The 15,830-nt window shown below is 36.7% G+C and overlaps 1 protein-coding gene across 2 annotated transcripts in view; it reads left to right on the forward strand.

Annotated features, from left to right (window-relative positions):
• LOC136856739 (F-box/LRR-repeat protein 3) overlaps positions 1-15,830 on the forward strand; it is a 233,562-nt gene that overhangs the window by 162,600 nt on the left and 55,132 nt on the right. The gene's annotated exons all lie outside the window — the stretch shown is intronic.

Raw genomic sequence — 15,830 nt, forward strand, 5'->3', positions numbered from 1 at the left:
CCTGTTATGGAACGTGTGCAGTAAAATGACTGCGATTTGTTTCACAACATCCACAGTACAGCACATTGTAGCACTCCTTCGATAACAAGTGATTAGGCATCCCATGTATCACTAGTGCATGCGGGACAATTGTAAGTAGAAAGTTCAGCGCTTGTGAGCCGCCTGGTATATTTCAACAACAATATTCAGTAGCCAACAGCTTCGCGGAAATGAGATTAAAACAATTGAAAACTGTACGAGGAGTTGGGCAGCTATGCCAGTTTGAAGTTTCTATTCTCAGATATCTGCCAACAGTTGAAAACAAAAATTCCCAAAGATTTCTTTGTACCTAAGTTCCATTTATGAAACAATTGAACAAAATGGGTTAATATGAAAATGAATAATGGAAAGGAACAAAGAAGTGCAGAAAGATAGGAACATAACAGGATAAACTTAATGACAGTTTAGCATCAAAACAGGGAGAAATAGAAGGGAAACAAAAGTAGGACAAGGACAACTAATACATCTTAGTATTCTGCCATCTTCAAAGAGATAGGCTCTGTCCTCATCAGTTCCAGTTCTTCTCCATCAGTTCTTTTGTCAGCCCATGATGTACTCATTTTTGCTTCCCAGCTTCTTTAGTGGAGCAGGCATCAGTATTCATTGAGGAGCAATCTTGACAGATTTTCAGTCTTGAAGTGGGAAGTGTAGGTTAAGAAGAAAGCTGGATAAACACAGGAAGAGGGAAGAGACAAAAAGATAAAAATGTGTATACAGTACATGGTAAAAAACTACAATCACAGAAAGAAAGGATCCCAATGAATATTAATAATGGAAGGAAACAAACAAGTTACACATTAAATCGTACATGTAGAAAGATAGGAACAGGAGCAGGAACATAATTATGATAGGGTAAACACAATGATCGATCAGCATTGCAAGAGGGAGCAATAGAAAAGGAGACAAGGACAAACATAAAAACACAAAAGAACAAGGAAAATCTCCACATCCTCATTCACTGCCATCTTCACAGAGATATGCTCTTTCATCATCAATACTAGTAAAATGTTTATTACCGAGCTCGATAGCTGCAGTCGCTTAAGTGCGGCCAGTATCCAGTAATCAGAAGATATTGGGTTTGAGCCCCACTGTCGGCAGCTCTGAAGATGGTTTTCTGTGGTTTCCCATTTTCACACCAGGCAAATGTTGGGGCTGTACCTTAATTTAGGCCAAGGCCACTTCCTTCCAATTCCTAGGCCTTTCCTACCCCATCGTCACCATAAGACACATCTGTGTCGGTGCGATGTAAAGCAAATAGCAAAAAAACAAAAGTTTACTGCAATGAAATCTATCTCGCCTTCCTATTCATACGTAATTTGTACTTTTTTAGTTCCGTTTGGGCCTGCTATGGGCCACATGGTTCTTATCTCTGGCAGCTTTCTTCTTTGACCAGTACTCCTTCATTCTTCCACTGTGAATGTCTTTTCGCTCCTGAGTCCATTTTACACCTCCTCCCTGGCGCACAGTTTTTTCTGTTAGTGACTGGAGAGAGTTTGATGTTTTGATCAATGTTCTGTACCTGTTCCTGTCATAGATTTCACTGGGAGCGATGTCCAGCTCTTGAAGGTCTTTTCTGACAAGTCTTGCCCACTTGGCATTAGTCGCTTTCCCTCTAGAGATGGTGTGGAAGATTCTGGAGGTGAGCCTCTGATTGTCCATTCTCATGACATGACCATAGAAGTTCAATCTCCTCTTCCTCATAGATGTTGTAATGGTCTCCAGTTGTTGGTACAGTTCGTGGTTGTGCCTGATTCTATACTTGCCTTCTTCTTTAATAGGGGCCATGATTTTTCTCAGGATCTTCCTTTCCTTCGGCTCCAGTTTTCTAAGTTGCCCTTTTCTTACCATGTTTAGGCATTCTGAGGTGTACAGAACTGACGGCCTCACTACAGTAGTGTAATGCCTGATTTGAATTTGTACATACTCTTACATAGGTGGTAGGCCATTCCAATTTGATGCATCTGCTGTTCATGGCCTGATCTTCATTCATGTTTGGGGTTATCCATTCTCCTAGGTACTTGTAGGAGTTAGTCCTTTGTACTGCTTTGTCCCTCAGTAGGATTGATTTGGGTGCATCTCTGATTCTGATATTGGTGATAAACTGTGTTTTGTTGATGGCGATCTTCAACCCTACTTTAGTTGCTACGTGGTCGAGAGAGGTTAGTTGATGGATAGCTTCCTCCACACTGGATGCCAGCAATGTAAGGTCGTCTGCGAAGGCTAAACAGTTGACTGTTAACTTGTCTTTCTTGTAGCCTATTCTCAATCCAGAGTAATCTTTTAGCATTTTCGTCCACTCACGAATGACTTTTTCGAGTAGGCAGTTAAAGAGGATTGGAGATAGGCCATCCCCTTGTCTAACACCTGTTTTGATCTCAAAGCTCTGGGACAGTTCCCCTCTGAATTTGATTCTGACTGTAGTGTTGGTAAGAGTTGCTTACACTAGATTCAAGGTTTTCTTTTCTAGTCCCAGTTCAGCAAGTGCCTGGAAGAGTGACTCTCTATCTATTGAATCGTAGGCCTTCTGAAAGTCAACAAATGTTGCCACATAGGGTGAGGCGCTTAGGTTTTTGTAAGTGATGATGGTTTTGAAGTTCAGGATTTGTTCGGCGCATGACCTTGACTTGCGAAACCCAGCCTAGTACTCTCCGATGCAGGAGTCTAGTTGAGCCTCTACTCTTGTGAGTAATACTTTGGAGAGTATCTTGTACGTCACTGGTACAAGGGAAATCCCTCTGTAGTTGTTGAGATCTGATTTGTCGCCTTTATTGTGTAACGGGTGGATGATAGCTGAGGTCCAGTCGCTCGGTAACGCTTCTGTCACCCAGATATTAGATATGATTTCATGGATACTTTAGATTGACTCCTCATCAGCGTATTTCCATAGCTCTGCTGTGATTCCATCCTTGCCCACTGCTTTGTTACATTTCAATTCTGAAATGGCTTTCTGGATCTCCCCCTTTGATGGTGGGAGAGAGTCCGACTTTGTAACATTCTGAGGTTCGAAATGTAGTTTCTCCTTGGGTTCCTTTGAATTTAGAAGGTTGTTGAAATACTCTGCTAGAATTGTGGTGCATTCTTCATTGTTCATTTTCAGCTTTCCGTCAATTCCCCGAAGGTGAAGTGTAGGGGCTGAGTAGGGTGTTATTTGAGATTTAAAAGTTTGGTAGAAGTCTCTAGTGTTATTTCTTTGAAAATCCCTCTCTGCTTTTTCAATGATACCTTTATTGTACTGCCTCTTGGTGTTTCTGATAATTTTAGTAGCAGTTTTCCTAGCTTCTAAGAAGTTCTTATGGTTATCCAGACTTTTGTCACGGTTCCATTTTAGCCATGCTTGCTTTCTCTCTTCTATTGCTCTGTCACAAACGGTTGTCCACCATGGATGTTTGTTCTTTCTGACTGCCGGGATGGTGGTTGGAATAATAATAATAAGTTAATTTATTAATTTGACCACCTAATCAATACACTAAGTCTTGTCTTAGTTGATTTACATTGGCATGTTAACTAAAATGGTACATGTTTCGCCTTATATTTAAAATAAAATCAGGCAATTTGATTTACCGTATGTATACATGAAATAAAACAAATTTTTAAAAAGCCTTGGAGAGACTTGAACTAAAATTAACATATCGTAAAAGACTTGTAATGGTTTTAAAGATATTACAATGAGTACTTGTAATATTGACATTAGAAGGCTTCTATTATAATTAAAATGAACAAAGCAACAGTCTTATGAACAAGTGATAAGATTGCTATAAAATTATGTTGGCCGACCAGCGGTTACAATGAAAATGACGATGAAAATCGTATTTAATAAAAAATAATGTTGAATGAAATAATGATGAAAGATGGTCAGATTGCAGATTGCAGATGAAAGATTGCAGGTCACTTGGTTATATCCATTTAATACAGTATTATTTCCATTAAGCACCAGTGCTTTATTTGATAAGTTTAATAAGTTGGCCTGTTTCAAATTTAATCCAATTCCACTCACTAAATAACGGATAGAAAAACAATACTCTTTTGCAGACTCAAACTCATAAGAAATACATATTGAGTGGTTGCAACTTCATTACATTATTTGATAGATCCATATTTACGACTTCATTACAACAAAATTTTGCCAACATCAATTATTAATTAATTTTATTTTAATTGCCTCTTATTGGGTTTCGTTATTAATTTAATAAACATTATTTCCAAAATATAGTTGCCCTTGCTATCTTTATCAATTAATTTGAATGACATTTCATTACAAACATTATGTTACATTTATTTATTGTATATCAATTAATCATTGTTCATTAAGTTATCATCTATCATGGCTCACTACATCTCATCTACAACAACTATCATGAAATGAACGCGGACTGACGAGTACATCAGATACGACTACAACACGAGAATGTCTGATTTAAAAAAGAAAATACTAACTTCACACATACATAACCAGCTGCTTTCTTATTTGTAGTTACACTAAATAAACACAATCTGTAGCAAAGGATCCTACATAATATGGATAACACACAAATCCCCCAAAAACTTACATCTATACTGACTCTACTGCAGTGGGAATAGAACCCCTGTCTCAAACATAGCAACGACATGGAACTGAATCCACAAATCAAAAATCACTACAACCACAAATCAAAATTTGCGTTGCCAAATATACAATAAACATAATTTACATATAACAACAAATAAATCCAGCAATGAGTCATCAGTGCACTCCAAGTCCATAGACCTGGTCGAGAGTCGAAGTGGCATCCTTAAGATGTTTCATTACAGTAACCTGAAAATCCCTGCATTTCTAAAGTGATACTCAAATGACCTTAAATCTTTAAATATCTGTGTGCTGTGGCTTATCTGATCAAATGGAATTATATAAAAATGACATTGTAATTAGTCTTTGATGACCCTATCTCAATGGGGTTCATTCTTTAACATGAGAATGCAGTGCTGTGGAGAAGTCTGGACTTGAAAAATAAACACACCTATTTCCTTCGCACCTTGGCTATAAAACTGTCATCCCTTGACGATATCTGTACTCAAGGCAATCTCATTCAGTCTCTTCCAAATACTTATATAATCCAGTCTTCACTGAGCTTGTAACAAAATGTTCCTTGCAATTTACATTCCACAGTACACAATATCTTGCCTTCAAATATAACATTCACTGGTTCAAACCTCACCAGGATTCACAACTATTATTCCTCGAGAAAACTTAATCTCTTTACATTCAAATATCAACTTTGGTATATTCCATTCCATATTATCATTGGGTCTCTTCCTCTCACTAGCGTTCTCAGTGTTAAAGTATCTTACCTCAAACAAGGCACAAAAATAAACTTAATAATGAAATATTGAAGAATTAACTCACAGCATATATCACTAACCTGACAAAAATCAAATCACTTATCGATGAGCAAAGACTCAAAATACACACTGTAATGTTCACTGATGGTTGCTGGTTCAAATCCATAGCACAATATAAATGAATTTTTCTTGAAGGGTGGAAATTATCATGCAACATGCCACTATTACAAACATGCCCCAAGAACTACTTAAATGTACTAAATGCCATCTATCCTTATTAAAATATTGACACACCCTAATATTATTTCAGAAGATCATATAACACATGCTTAGGAATATATTCTAAGGACCAAAATAACCTTAACACATGCAGATTATATATAAAATACACATCTCCAAGGCATTAGTACTACAAAATTAAGTATCTAAATCTAGCTGACCCTTGCTACATATTTAAATCAAATCAAACTTAACCATTACATGCAATAAGTTATTATTTACAAATCTAATTAATTAGCTGATCATGCATACTGAAGTTGGATAAAATCAGATGTACTCATCCCTGTCCGGTTCACTCCATGATTCAGCCATGTACCATCTCAGCCATTGGGTCGGCTCATCGATGTGGTGCTCACTCCATCATGAAGGAAATACAACCATCTGCAAGAATTCTCCTGTTGAGGTCCATGTTCCAGTCACAATTTTACGTGCAGCACAATTGGTACACACGTGTCCGCACACATTCGATTATCATTGAGCATAAGTTACAAAAAAATACAAATGAATTATGATACAAATTACAAACACAAGAAATACATTCTTCTCAATAGCACTTCATTCCTGGAACAGTCTGATCAGTATCCTATTTCCACCAGAACTGTTATTCAATGTTAATTCAAGCTCCAACGTGCCCCGCAACTTCATTGTTAACTAGGTTTAATGCTGCTTGACGAACAAGTCCATCAGCACTTGACACATTATGATTCAACCTGTGATGATTTAATATAATTAATTCCCTTATGGAAAAAATCCCTGCGGATTACGTCCAGGATAAGAAAAGTTATTGTTCCTTTACATCGATAAATGCTCTGTCTATGCGTTTTTATGGCGACGATCACAATATGCGTCTGAACCATTCAATCCTGAAGTTAAGAGTAGAGTGGCTCTCTTCACTGCTTGGCACCCACCAGTCCGCGTGCCTCATGGAACAAATGCCTCGGGATTCTCCGGACCATTTTCATCACATCCTTTCTTTAGTAGCCACATATCTAATCAAAAAGGTTTGCCAGGATATTTCAATTGCATTTTTATAAATACATGAAAGTCTTATTTGTCTTTAATAATCACCTCTTTTGGATTTAGACTTATGTCACAACGCTCTCACATTAGTATCTCTGCTACTGCCTTATTTCATCCCTTGCGCGCTATCTTGTGATTCATTGATTTGAAAGTTCTGCCAACCTAATTTAGTATCTCTGTCACATGTTGATCTCACGTTTCTCTCTCTTTAGAGTGGAAAGTTCCATCACCCTCTTTCTGATGCAATATCCGCTGTTTCTTTACATGTGCGCTGTTGAAGATATAATTTAGCAAGCTGGATTGCAGCATACATCCTGCTTCACATATGAACTCTACCTCATATAATATTACTTTGGTCCATCTACAACATTTGTATGCCAATGACATGAACCAGTTGGGTTCAATATATATATATATAAATTGTTGTTAGTTTTTTATTTTCTTGTGGTTTAACATTGCATTTACTCGTATAGGTTGTTAGTAATAAATTTACTCATTCAGGACAAATATTTTAGGTTCTCTATGGGAATCGACATCTACATCATAGGTTGTTAGTGATGATGGAATAGGAAGGGGCTAGAACCAAGAAGGAAGTTGCCTTGGCCTTAATTAAGAAGCAGCTCCAGCATTTTTCTGTTCTAAAAATGGGAAACCAAGGAAAACCATTTTCATAGCTGCTGTTAGTAGGATTCGAATCCATCACATTCTGAATGTAAGCTTACAGTTAGGCAGCCCATACTCTGCAGCCAACTCACTTGGTAGAAATAATCTTTTGGAATTCATGTGCTAGGTAGACTCTGTTATGCAGGTTAGTAAAAGCACTTGTTAGTTGTGTTGTCATTGCATGCATCATTGTAGACTCATTTTGGTAGCCATTCAGATACATTCTATTAGCATGCGGCAAAAAAAAAAAAAAAAAAAAATCAGTAACATACCACACACTCACTGTTGATAAACTGTTCTGTACAGGATGTTTTGATAAATGTTGAATGCCAGGTTCATATTGTTACCACATGCAAGTCAATTTTTTTTTTTTTTCTACAATACCATTATATCCTAATTTGATTTCCTTTGTAAAATGTGAATTTTCAGTTCATTGGTTCACATCCATTGAGTAGTTAGAAGCTATCAGCCTCACAAATGAACAATAATATTGCCTTACATGTTTCATATGTATAGTAGAGGCATATTTCATACATTCAAAAATGTCTGTTGACCTAATAGGCAGATGTCTATAAAATATAATTGCTAATCTTCATTGATAATGGTTGATATTTGTTCACCACTAAACTATTAAAAATTGCTCATTCAATATTTCAATACAGTGCTAATAAGGACTGGGCAAAGTGGACCATGACTTTTACTTAAAGCGTGAAGTAGACATGGGGTAGAACAAAGAACAGTGATGGGATAGTAAACATTCATGGTATCCCTGCTGGTTGTAAGACGCAAGTGGTAGGTGTAGACCCAAGATTGGGAACTTGTGCTCCAAAGCATTAGAGCTCTCAGAACTACTTATATAAAATGGAAGGTACTGGCCAGTGGCACTCTTACAACGAGAATTAAACATGACCAAGGGTAGGTGACGGTTGCTAGAATGAAAGAGACCAAACTCGATAGCTGCAGTTGCTTAAGTGCGGCCAGTATCCAGTATTCGGGAGATAGTGGGTTCGAGCCCCACTGTCGGCAGCCCTGAAGATGGTTTTCTGTGGTTTCCCATTTTCACACCAGGCAAATGCTGGGGCTGTACCTTAATCAAGGCTGCGGCCACTTCCTTCCCACTCCTAGGTCCTTCCTGTCCCATTGTTGCCATAAGACCTATCTGTGTCAAAGCGACGTAAAGCAAATAGAAATAAAAAAATAGAATGAGTGGATTCTGTGAGTTTATAAACCTATAAGAACACCATGTCTGTTGTTATGGTCTATGAAAGCATCAAACTAAACATACATTATTTGAGAACTACAGTCGAACCACAATATCTCAAACCTCCATTAGTCAAATTTTCAGTATCTTGAAGAAACTTCAATTTCCTGGCCGTTAGTCTATTCTTCACATATATGTATGTCTCCATTACCCGAAATTCCATTACACGAATTTTTCAATTTCTCAAAGCGAATGTTTCCTACCTAGAAGAAGAAAATATTCTGTAATTCGAATTTTGTTTGACATTACCTGTGTAATACGCCATTTATTGTACAGTGAGTCTTCCCGGCCATCATCGGTATGCTTACATAGCAGCTTACCTGTCCAACCCGGGTGTGTTGACCATAGGCAGTTGTAGTTGCTTGAGCCCTCTCCTGTACTGTCAGCAGACCAGTCGTTATCGCACTTCAATTGTAAATGTTAAGTGTTTTTACAGCAATAACAGATGTTGAAAGTTATGTGAAAGAAAGCAAGCTTGACAGTAAGAAAACAGAAGAAGTTGTTAATGGAGGTTTCATGTTCTTCTACTCTATGTCTTTTGTCTTCAATGAGTTGGTATAAAGTGGTGTACTGTAATTAAAATTATAAAGTACTTCGAGTTTGTTTTTATATGTTTATAGATACAGTGCATGATTCAATTATGTGCTAAACATGCTCAAAAAGGGAAATTCTCCATATCTCAAAATATTGATAACTCGAAATAAAATTTACCTTCCTAGGTGTTTCGAGATATCGAGGTTCTACTGTATTGTTGTCTTATTTTTTCTATTGTTCAGTATTCATGTTTGGTTTTTGTGAATTTGTGAGTTCTGTTTTGATGTTCCTGGTTTTAGTTTTTGTATGAAAGATGAGAAATATTTTAATTTTTTTTATCAGTATGATAAGTAATATGTATAGGCTAAAATATACAGACGCTGTTACAAGCTAATCTCTTAAATGGATATAGTAAACGAAGTAATGATTTATCCAGACCTCATTAGAGGATGGAATGTTATTGGCAATACAGTATTTCATTAGGACTTTCTTATAGGACAAGGGGAGAGTGAAGCATCTCTAGTATTTTACTTACTGATGAATTACTGTATGTGAAAAGGACAAGATATATTACATGAACTATCAAAGTATTAAAATAGAATTCCTTAACATTTTGATTCTTTATAACAAATCAAGAAACTTTAATTTTTTTTAATATTTCAATTATTATTTATTGTATGACTTTAACTTGTAGAACTACAGAATTGATTAAGATAACAGAAAGTACAGTATATATACTATACATAAATACACATGACAAAAAAACAACAACATGTCTATATTTTCAAGTCCAAACTATCCAGTCACTTTATCACAAAAGGTGCTGCCTCAACAAAGCCTGTTGGATCATCTTCATAGGCCTGCAGTCTGCACTTTTATATGATGTGTTATTTAGACTAGGATGGGCTGGTATAAGCACGCTCCATTGCCTATGCTGGTAAGATTGTGTGTTGTATCAACACATCATTTACATTTAAATTTTAAATTTGTATTTTAAATTTTTTATGGGGAAAAATAAAATAAAATGAAGCAGGTCAATATATTATTGTTTTTGAATATATTACTGTATCCAGGAAATAGTCAGGATATCTAGTAAAAGAGAGTAGAGTTTATGTTATTTTCTGGGCAGAAATTAAAGATAATTTTTAAACAAAAGGAAAAAAAGCTGGATGAATCATTCATTTGTGCAGACTGGGTGGAAGATAGTGATGGAGGCATGCTTGCATCCTGAAAAATGTATAGCAGCAGTGTGATTTTGTTTTCTGATTCATGCAGTGGAGAAATCTCAAGAAAGGGAAAACTGTTTTTGGCAGAACTTCAGAGAAGTAGCATCCAAAGGTAATGTACATAAATCAACTATTCTGTAACAGAGTTTCTGGTGAAATAAAACACTGTGTAATCTCAAACCCCCATGGCATAACAGCCCTGAATGGCCAGGCGTATCAAGAGGCTGCTGCTCAGTCCGAAGGCCTTCTGATTATGAGGTGTTGTGTGATCAGCATGATGAATCCTCTCAGCGGTTATTCTTGGATTTCTAGACCAGGGCCACTGTTTCACTGTCAGATAGCTCTTCAATTATAATATTATGATTAGATCCAGGTAAGAGTGCCTGACCGGGCCAGGAATAAAACCCAGGACCTCTGGGTAAGAGGCAGGTATGCTACCCATACACTGCAGATCTGGCACCTAGCTTCATAGATCCTCAAGGATAAATTAATCCAAAAAAGTGGAAACTAAATGAAATGAAATAAGAAATCAACCATATGCAGGAATGGACCAACACATCTACAAAATATTAATTGCTGCAATTTTAAAAACGGCAAAAAAATATGACCACTCACAATGGCATGTGCTCTTGCTAATGACACCCATGCCATCAGCTTAAATAAGTCAATGGTTTCAGGTTGAAAAAAAGAAAGACAGGGGTAGGGGTACTAGAAAAGAATAACTTGAGTTCCAGTTACAATAACTTTCCACTAATGAAATGGACAAAAATAATGGCATGTGGACTCTGAAGAGGCCTGATGCAGGTCTTTCAAGTTGATGCCGTATAGGTGACCTGTGCATCTGCAAGGATGGTGCCCTACCTATGATGAATTCTAATGATGAAGATGGCACATACACCCAGCCTCCAAGCCATCAGAATTAACTAATGAAGTTTAAAATCCCCGACCCAGCCAAGAATCGAACCTGGGACCATCTGGACCACAGGCCAGAATGCTAACCATTTAGCCATGAAAATGAAATGGACAAAATGTTTCCAGTCTTGAGAAAAGGGGTGCAGGAAATTTATCTACCATAGAACTAAATGCAAAAATTCAAATAAAGTTGTTACCTATTATTATGCCAATAGCGCAGAACATAGTAGATACCTATGCACAGATCAGAGTATACTACAAACTTTACATTTTGTGGTGATATACCCAGCAGTGCTCCAAATGCATTAATGTGGTTTCAGTATGATGTTTGCCAAAATCATATTATTTGAAAGCCATCTAATCATTTAGATATGATTTCATGAAATAAGATATTTCACATTAAACCATTGTTCAAATCTTTCTGTAAATAAAACATTTATTTCAGTACCGGTAACTAAATTGTACTTTCAGAAATAGTAGAAGATCAACATCAACTCTCAATAGAGCCAACTTCGCATTGTGATTGATATGATGCTTATGCTTCCTGCAAACTACATTGGGCAGTGGCACCATCTCGAAAACTGTCCAAAATTTTTGTATTCATAACTTGTGAAGTATACTTTTTCTTCCAGGAAACCCAGAAATCTGGGAAGCATAAGGCTAATAAAAGCTCTTAGTATATACAATGCACATGTGCCATGGTGAAAGGCATCCTTATTCAAAAATTTTTCCACATTTTTAACTGGATTTTGAAAAATGATAAAACATATTTCTTTACTTATAAAGAACATTAGTTTAAAATGGATAATGAAGCACCGAAGAGTTCAAAGTAAGGGTCTAGTCATCATTATTAAAAAGCCTTAAAGAATTTGGATTACACCAAAAACTTGTTAACCTCATTAGTATGACTTTTAAAAATACGAAGGCAAAAGTAAAATTTAGAGGTGAATTGTCAGAATCATTCACTATAAGAACTGGACTTCGACAAGGTGACGGACTTTCACCATTGTTATTTAATTGTGCATTGGAGAAGGTTATGCGTGAATGGAACAAGAAATGCCAACCAACTATCAAGATCGGTAGAAGTATTAAACTCAACTGCCTTGCTTTTGCAGACGATTTAGCATTACTTGCAAATACAATAGAAGAGGCTAAATTTCAAATTGAACAACTAGAAATTATAGCAAAAATATGGGATTACAAATTTCATTTGAAAAAACAGAAATGTTGCCAACTTTTAAAGTTGATTTACCAGTTATTCAACCGAACAGTAATAAAGAGACTAAAATTGTTCAGAAATTCAAATATCTTGGGGAAATAATAACATGGAACACAAATGAAAAAGAAGCAATAGAACACAGAACAACTAAATTTAAACAAGCACAAAGACTTAGCTGGCCAACCTATAAAAAAAATATCTCTTTCGATAAATGCTAAGCTGAAACACTATAATTCCATAGTTAAACCAGAGGCAACGTATGCTAGTGAAACTTTATTCAAATTAAATGTAAAATCTACAACAGACAAATTACAGAAAACTGATAGAAGAAATTCTTAGAACAATTATTAATAAAAAAACACCAAGTTGATGGACAGTGGAGATTGTTGCCTAACAACATTGTCTATCGTGAATGTGAATCAATAATATCTACAATGCGTAAAAGAAGAATTTCCTTTTTCTGTCACATATCAAGATTACCAGACACCAGGATACTGAAACAACTATTTGATTACTTTTTGAAAAATAAAATCAATAATAATTGGTTCAAAGAAGTTCAGGATGATTTGGAAGAATTGGGTATAACTCAGCAACAAATCAAAGACAGAAAAGAGAAGAGAATTTTGAAGAACAAAAGCATAAGTATCAAACTAAAAACAGTTGAACGGAAACAATATACTATATCGGACACACAAAGGGCTTCCAGGTCGGAGAGGATGAGAAAGTTCTGGGAGAAAAATATTCACCCCTTTTTTCAGCCCCAACATACGTTTCTTTATTTTTAATGGCCAAACATGCGTTTCTTCAGTTTTTTGATATGTTATATAAAATAAATATTCACCCCACCCCCCACCCCCCCTTTTACCTCCTCACATCCCTTTTCAATTCACTTAACTGGATTTTCAGAAAATTATAAAACATGTGCTTTTTCTTCTTCATCTTCTTTCATTTTGACTAACAGCGAACTGCATTAATTTGATTTTGGCTGCTTCTGGGTTTTGGTCCTTGCCCAGTACTCCTTCATTCTTTCAAGAGTGAAAGGTCATTGGATCCGGGGTCCAGTAGCGTAGCAAAGGTTTTCAGTTTGGGTGGGGGTAGGGCATTACTGTAGGTCTTCATCCAGAATTTTATTTTGGTGGGTGTCCAAACTTCTGGAGAGTTTAGGTGGTATGGAATACCTTATAATGAAATGAGTGTCCTTGGTTCCTAGTATGAGTAGTGGATTTGTGCAGATTGCAGAAACTAATAATAATACACATGCTTAGTAAAAGTTTATTTGAACAACATTGCTTTAGGGCTGGAAGAAGCAAAACAGATCTGATATTTGCTTTGAGGATGTTGGCAGAGAAACACTGGGAAAGAGGAAAAGACCTAATTATTGTGTTTATGGGCCTTGGAAAGGCATATGATAATGTTCCTAGAACAACTATTTGGAAAAGTCTTAGAAAACTTGGTGTACTGGAGTACCTTATTAGGAAGATCCAAATGCTATATACTAATTGCAAAAGCTTTGTCAGTATTGGAGATGGTCACTCTGAATGGTTCAATACAACAAAAGGAGTACAACAGGGAAGTGCCTTATCACTTCTATTCATAGTAGTTATGGATACCATTTTAAAGGAACTAAAAGGAAAAGGTAATAAAGATCTTCAGGCTTTGGTGTTTGCAGACGATGTGGCAATATGGGATGAAACAGAGGAGGGAGCGCAAAATAATCTGAATGCATGGTGTAAGAAGTTTCATGATTATGGAATGAAATTGAACCCATCAAAAACAGTAGCATTGAAAATCAGCAGAAATAATACAGAAAGCAACATAAAAATACAGGACCACCAAGTTGAAGTAGTACACCAATTCAGATATTTAGGAAGCGTAATAGCTAGTAATAATAAAGCTGAGATAGAAATAACAAACAGAGCAACCAAAGGCTCTAACTTTTACAGTATCGTTAGACACCTACTATGGGATGAGAAGGTCCCACAGAGAACAAAAATGATCCTGTACAAGTCATATTTCATTCCCATCCCACTAACATCAAAGGATTGTAGTAGGATTCAAGCCTGTGAAATGAAATTTATTAGAACTGACCTCCAAAAGACACGACTTGATCACGTGAAAAATGGTGAGATCGATCTAACGTAGGTCTAAATGAATCGATGGAGGAAAGACTTCGGTTATCTAGACTTAAATGGTTTGGGCATGTTAAATGAATGAATAACACAAGGTTACCATGTGTTTATTTGGAAAAGAGAATAACAGGTAGAAGACCAGCTGGAAGACCAAGAAGAAGATGGATGGACCAACTGAGGGAAGACATAGAGAAGAGGATGGAATTGGGAATCTGTCATGGACAGCAAAATCTTTTTGAATAGGCAACTTTGGAAGACGCTCGTTTTCAAACACCCTACCCGGCTCGCTGGAAGGGCAAACCAATGATGATGATGAGTACTTTTATTTGTGTAAAGTTCATCCCAAATACTAGTTCTAAACAGACACCGGAGCATTGGAAGTTCATTCTGTAGGAGAGTTTTTAACGTGCGAGAAGCCAATGTCACAGAGCTGCTGCAATTACAACACCCTTTTAAGCACCACCGACACAAGCCTGGATTTGAACCTGTGAACTCAGACTCAGAAGGACAGCAACTCAACGAACTGAGCCACATGAAAAGGAGGTGTTTGTAATTATTGTTATAAGTAGGTACAGTTATTACTTTTACAAAGGTTTTATGAGGAGCATTTATTAAGGCGTACATTTTCCAACTGTCCTAAATGCACAAGACCATATGGAAGAATTAGCTGGAAGCTAAGGAGCCTTGTAGGGATGAGACTTAAGGCATCCTGCATTAGATTACCAGCACTGACAGAGTTAAGAAAGGAATGGGATGGAGAAGATACAGCCTTGTTTGTGGGTGCAACAGAGTTGGCCTTGTGTCTCCCGTAATCGAAATATCTATGACACACTTCATCTTCATGGGGCGTAGATCAAAGTGGTTCCTTTTTTAAAAGACAAATTAATTAAATGAAGATTCTACTTCCTCACAAAAGAAGAATGATATTATTAACTCTACGATCAGTATCAATAATGCAGCTGCTTTATGTTAACAGTACAGAAGCTATGATTTTGATTGTTGGATATAATTACATCATAACAATCAAAATCACAAATATTTATTGAAGATTCGTCACCGCACTTGGCAGTACCGCCTTTCTTTTCATATCCCCCTCTCAAGGTAAAGTCGTATCCATGCTACTGGCCTGGATTTATACCCCACCCACAGAGTACACCACTGAATCCACTCACAATTTAAGGAACAAGGTAAGCCCGACAAATGGTTCGATACTCAAAATACACCACCATAAA

This window comes from Anabrus simplex, chromosome 1 (genome assembly GCF_040414725.1).
Source record: "Anabrus simplex isolate iqAnaSimp1 chromosome 1, ASM4041472v1, whole genome shotgun sequence".
Taxonomy (NCBI): Eukaryota; Metazoa; Arthropoda; class Insecta; order Orthoptera; family Tettigoniidae; genus Anabrus; species Anabrus simplex.